A 5,374-nucleotide genomic window follows, 5' to 3' on the forward strand; every position below is an offset into this window, starting at 1 on the left:
TCTCTGCTCAGCAGGGAGCCTGCTTCCTCCTCTCTCTCTCTCTGCCTACCTCTCTGCCTACTTGTGATCTCTCTCTGTCAAATAAATAAATAAAATCTTAAAAAAAAAAATACTTTCAGAGGGGCACCTGGGTGGCTCAGTGGGTTAAAGCCTCTGCCTTCGGCTCAGGTCATGATCCCAGGGTCCTGGGATCAAGCCCCGCATAAGGCTCTCTGCTCAGCAGGGAGCTTGCTTCCCTTCCTCTCTCTGCCTGTCTCTCTGCCTGCTTGTGATCTCTGTCTGTCAAATAAATAAATGAAATCTTTAAAAAAAAATACTTTCAGAGGGGTAGCTGGGTGGCTCAGTTGGTTGGGCTTCCAACTCTTGGTTTTGCCTCAGGTCATAACCTCAGGGTCCTAAGATCTACCCCCACGTGGAGCTCTGTGCTAAGTGGGGAGTCTGTCTGCTTAAGACTTTCTCTCCCTCTGCCCCTCCCCCACCTCTAAAATAAATAAATCTACAGGAAAATACTTTCAGAAATGGCGATTTTAATTACTGTACATTTCACATTATTTATAAGAGATTGCTTTATGAGTGATTCAAAACTATATATACATTTAAATTTTAATGGCTTTTAATCAGATATGAAGTCTTAATTGGAAAATGAAATCATACTATCAGCAATACACAGTTTTGCTGAAAAGTCTAAGAAGGAAAAAATCTCCGATTTCTTTTTTTTTTTTTAAGATTTTATTTATTTATTTGACAGAGAGATAGAGCACAAGCAGGCGGAGCAGTTTCTTTTTTTTTTTTTAAGATTTTATTTATTTATTTGACAGAGAAATAGAGAGAGCACAAGCAGGTTCTCCACTGAGCAGGGAGCCTGATGTGGGACTTGATCCCAGGACGCTGGGATCATGACCTGAGCCGAAGGCAGCCCCTTAACCACCTGAGCCACCCAGGCATCCTTCCAGTTTCATAAATAACATTAGATTTCTAAATTAAAGTGTTGGTACACCAGTAATCACAGATTTAATTTAATACTTTTTCAATCCTGTGAAATTTTTTTTAATATGCATCCTTTTTTTTTTTTTTAGGCTTTAAGCGACCTCCACACCCAGTGTGGGATTTGAACCCACAACCCTGAGATCAAGAGTCGCAGCCTCCACCTACTGAGCCAGCCAGGCAACCCTATAAACATCCCTTTTATTAATCAGTCATGACATGCCAAAATGTGTAGTTGCTAAAGTGTTACAAATTCTACATGTAGTGGTGATGAAAAGTTCTTACAGAATTTTGTAATAAATACACTTATTGGGTTAAAGAGATTTTAGAATCATGATGGAGTGTCATGAAAGTAATATTTTCATTCCAGACTGCTATAGTTTACACTTTTTATGTGTGTCTCAAGTCAGATATGTACCATTTGTACTTAGAACCCCACAGAATGAATTATCCCAAATCCGTTGATTGTAATTTGTGGTTTGGTTTGTAAACAAATAAAAGTAATTTCTTGTACGTTTCTGGAAGTAAATGGTGTAAGAATTTATGTATCTGCTTCTAGATACAGTATATTAATAAAAATTTCATTCAAAACACACATTTATGTTTTCACAATTTTTTCTTATTTTTAAAAGATTTTATTTATGTATGTGTCAGAGAGAAAGAGAGCGAGCACAAGCAGGAAGAGTGGCAGGCAGAGGGAGAAGCAGGCTTCCCACCAAACAGAGAGCCTGCTGTGGGACTCGATTCCAGGACCCTGGGATCATGACCTGAGCCAACAGTAGATACTCAACCCACTGAGCCACCCAGGCGCCCTTTTTTTCACAATTTCCATGAGTCAGGAATAGGGAATAGTCTCAAGTTGACTGAGTCCTCTGCTCAGGGTCTCAGAGGCTGAAACGAAGATGTCAGCCAGGCTTCAAACTCATTGAGGTGTAGGGTTCTCTTCCAAACTCGTGATTGTGGCATGATTTAGTTTCTTACAGTCACAGGACTGAGGTTCCCATGTCCTTGATGGCAGTCAGCTGAAGGGCACTCTCAGCTCTCAGAGACATCCCACATTCCTTGCCATGTGGCTCCCTCCATCCTCAAAGTCAGCAGTGCTAGTCTCCCTTGTATCAAATTCCTCTCATGCTTTGAATCTCAAAGGGCCCAGTCCCTCTCTTCTTAAAAAATTTTGATTAAAAAATACTTAATCTAAAAATTAACATCTTAACAATTTTCTTTTCTTTTTTAAAATATTTTATTTATTTATTTGATAGAGATCACAAGTAGGCAGAGAGGCAGGCAGAGAGAAAGAGAGAGAGGAAGGGAAGCAGGAGCCCTGCTGGGCAGAGAGCCGGTTGCGGGGCTTGATCCCAGAACCCTGGGATCATGACCTGAACCAAAGGCAGAGGCTTTAACCCACTGAGCCACCCAGGTACCCCAACCATTTTCTTTTTATAGATTTTATTTATTTATTTGACAGAGAAAAAGAGAGCACAAGCAGGGGGAGCAGTTGGCAGGGGGAGAGGGAGCCCAACATGGGGCTCGATCCCAGGACCCTGTGATCATGATGTGAGCTGAAGGCAGATGCTTAACCAACAGAGCCACCCAGGCACCCCATCTTAAAACCAATTTAAGTGTGTAGTTCAGTCGTGTTAAATATATTCACATTGTTGTGCAGCAGATCTCCAGAACTTTTTCATTTTGAAACACTGAAACACTATATTCACTGAACAACAGCTCCCTATCTCCCCCCTCCCCCAGTCCCTGCTAACCACCATTCTACTTTCTGTTTCTATGAATTTGCTGCTTTAGATACCTCGTACCAGTGGAATTATATACCATATGTGTCCTCCTATGACTGAAGAGCCCAATATTTTTTTAAGATTTATTTTTAAGCAATCTCTGTACCCAACATGTGGCTCAAACTCACAACCTGAGATCAGAAGTCGCAAGCTCTAGCGACTGAGCCAGCTAGGTGCCCCAGCCCAGTCCCTTTTAAAAGCTTGCCTGATTAGGTCAGCTTACTTAGGATAATTCCCATTTCTTGAAGTTAGCCGATTTGGGGTCTTAATTACATCTGTACAATTCCTTCACAGTAGCATCTTGATTTTTTTTTTTTTTAAGATTTGGTTTATGTATTTGACAGAGAGATAAAGAGAGCAGCAGGCAGAGGCAGAGGGAAAAGCAGGCTCCCCGCGGAACTCGATCCCAGGACTCTGGGATCATGACCTGAGCTGAAGGCAGACACTTAACCAACTGAGCCACCCAGACACCCCACCCCCCTCCCCGCCTCAAGATTGGTTTTTGACGAAATAACGGGGAGGAGGTGTACATTCCCCAGGGGGCCAGGATTGGGGACCATGAAAAAATTCCGCCTACCACACATGGCCGAGTGACCCTGAAGAAGGAGGGAGGGCTGCCTGGTGCATGTCAAACATCCGGGTTCAATTTTCCTGTACAGCATTCACCCCTTCCGCTTGCCGCATGCGTGCAGTAAGGTCATAGAGCAATGAGAAAGAGTGAAACAGCCCAATCCCATAATGTTCAAGATACCACATTCTCGTCTCGGATTACTTGAAGGAGTTGGCGGAGGGAAGCAAAAGCAAGTAAGGAAAAAGCAGTCAGCTGAGACCAAAAGCCTTTGATAATTATATCCCTTGCCCTCTAAGGCGAGCGGAATCAGCCCCATTCTCAAAGGTCCTGACAGCTGCCCCGGGATGGGGAGCTGGGCCACGAAAGCCAAAACGGAGAGGATGAATCTACCAGGCTTCATACTGCACACTGAAAGGAACACGTGTTGTATCAAAATAGCTCTGGAATTCCTCTCCCCCGCCCACTGCCACTCCCCCTGGGTCCTGGCTTAGGCAACTACAGCAGCCCACTCACTGGTCTCTAGCCCTACCTGACCCTAAGGTTCCACAATTCACCTGAGACGATCTAAAATACCAATCAGAGGGGCGCCCAGTGGCTCAGTCTGTGAAGCCTCTGACTCTTGATTTCTTTCTTTTTCTTTTCTTTTTTTTTTAAGATTTATTTATTTATTTGACAGAGAGAGATTACAAGTAGGCAGAGAGGCAGGCAGAGAGAGAGAGAGGAGGAAGCAGGCTCCCTGCTGAGCAGAGAGCCTGATACGGGACTCAATCCCAGGACCCTGAGATCATGACCTGAGCCGAAGGCAGCGGTTTAACCCACTGAGCCACCCAGGCTCCCTGACTCTTGATTTCTTGCTCTTGTCACCATCTCAGGTTTGTGGGATGGAGGCCTGTGCTCAGGGGGGAGTCTGCTTAAGACCTCTCTCCCCCGCCCTCTGCCCCACCCTATCACTCGCAGTCTTGCTCCGCTCTCAAAAAAAAAAAAAAAAAAGAGCTTTAAAAATAAATAAAATAAAAAAAATGCAGATCAGAATTGAGTCAGTACTCTGCTGCAAAGTCCTGTGGGGCTGTCCATCCCGAATCAGCTCCTCCCGCTGATCCAGCCGCATCTCCTGCCATTTCCCTGTGCTCACGCTCATGCTGGTTCTGGCTGCCTGAAGACATCAGGCTGTTCCACACTTCCAACCATGCCTTTTCCCAATCTCCTTCTATCAGGAATGGCCGGCCATCCCCTCCATCCCAGTCTACCTAGACAATCCTTTTTTTTTTTTTTTTTAAGATTTTATTTTATTTTATTTTATTTTGAGAGAGAGAGAGAGAGAGCACAAGCAGCAGGAGCAGCAGAGGGAGGGAAAAGCAGGCTCCCTGCTGAGCAGGGAGACCCCCCTCGGGGCTCGATCCCTGGGATCACAACCTGAGCCAAAGGCAGACATTTAACCCACTGAGCCATCCAGCACCCCCTTCTCAACCTTTCTTAACCCCGTGCTTGATCACCTGAACTATATATACTCTAACCACCACTCTCAATCCCCTTCGCATTCCTGTCTGCTGAACCAGCCCTACAAACCTCTCACCTTGGGTCAGTACTGAAAACCACCCTCTCCCCTTCTTTTGAAAGGGCCCATAGACAAAAGGACGAGACTAATACAAAGCGAATGTCAAGCAAAGCTTTATTTCATGCCAAGCATCGCGAATCAAACTGACCGGCCAGGGCCATCTCTTGCACTGAGGCGACCCCTCCCAGCCTCACGGACTAACTTTTATAGAGTAAAGGCCATGTGGTTGAGCCTGGCCACACACAGGTGGCCAATGGAATTACACTCTACTCCATGATAGTCATCTAATTCAGCCTATGACCTTGGCTAGAATTTGTCTGGAGCCCAAAAGGCGGGGCTCACACTCCTTGGCCGGTAATACGTGCGCTTTCCCTTGATTGGACGTTTCCACCTGGCCTGGCTCATCCTTGGCGGGTAGGGAGGTAATACGTGCCCTTTCACTGATTGGACGTTTCCATCTGGCTGGACACGTCCTTG

Source organism: Mustela nigripes, chromosome X, assembly GCF_022355385.1.
Source record: "Mustela nigripes isolate SB6536 chromosome X, MUSNIG.SB6536, whole genome shotgun sequence".
Classification (NCBI taxonomy): Eukaryota; Metazoa; Chordata; class Mammalia; order Carnivora; family Mustelidae; genus Mustela; species Mustela nigripes.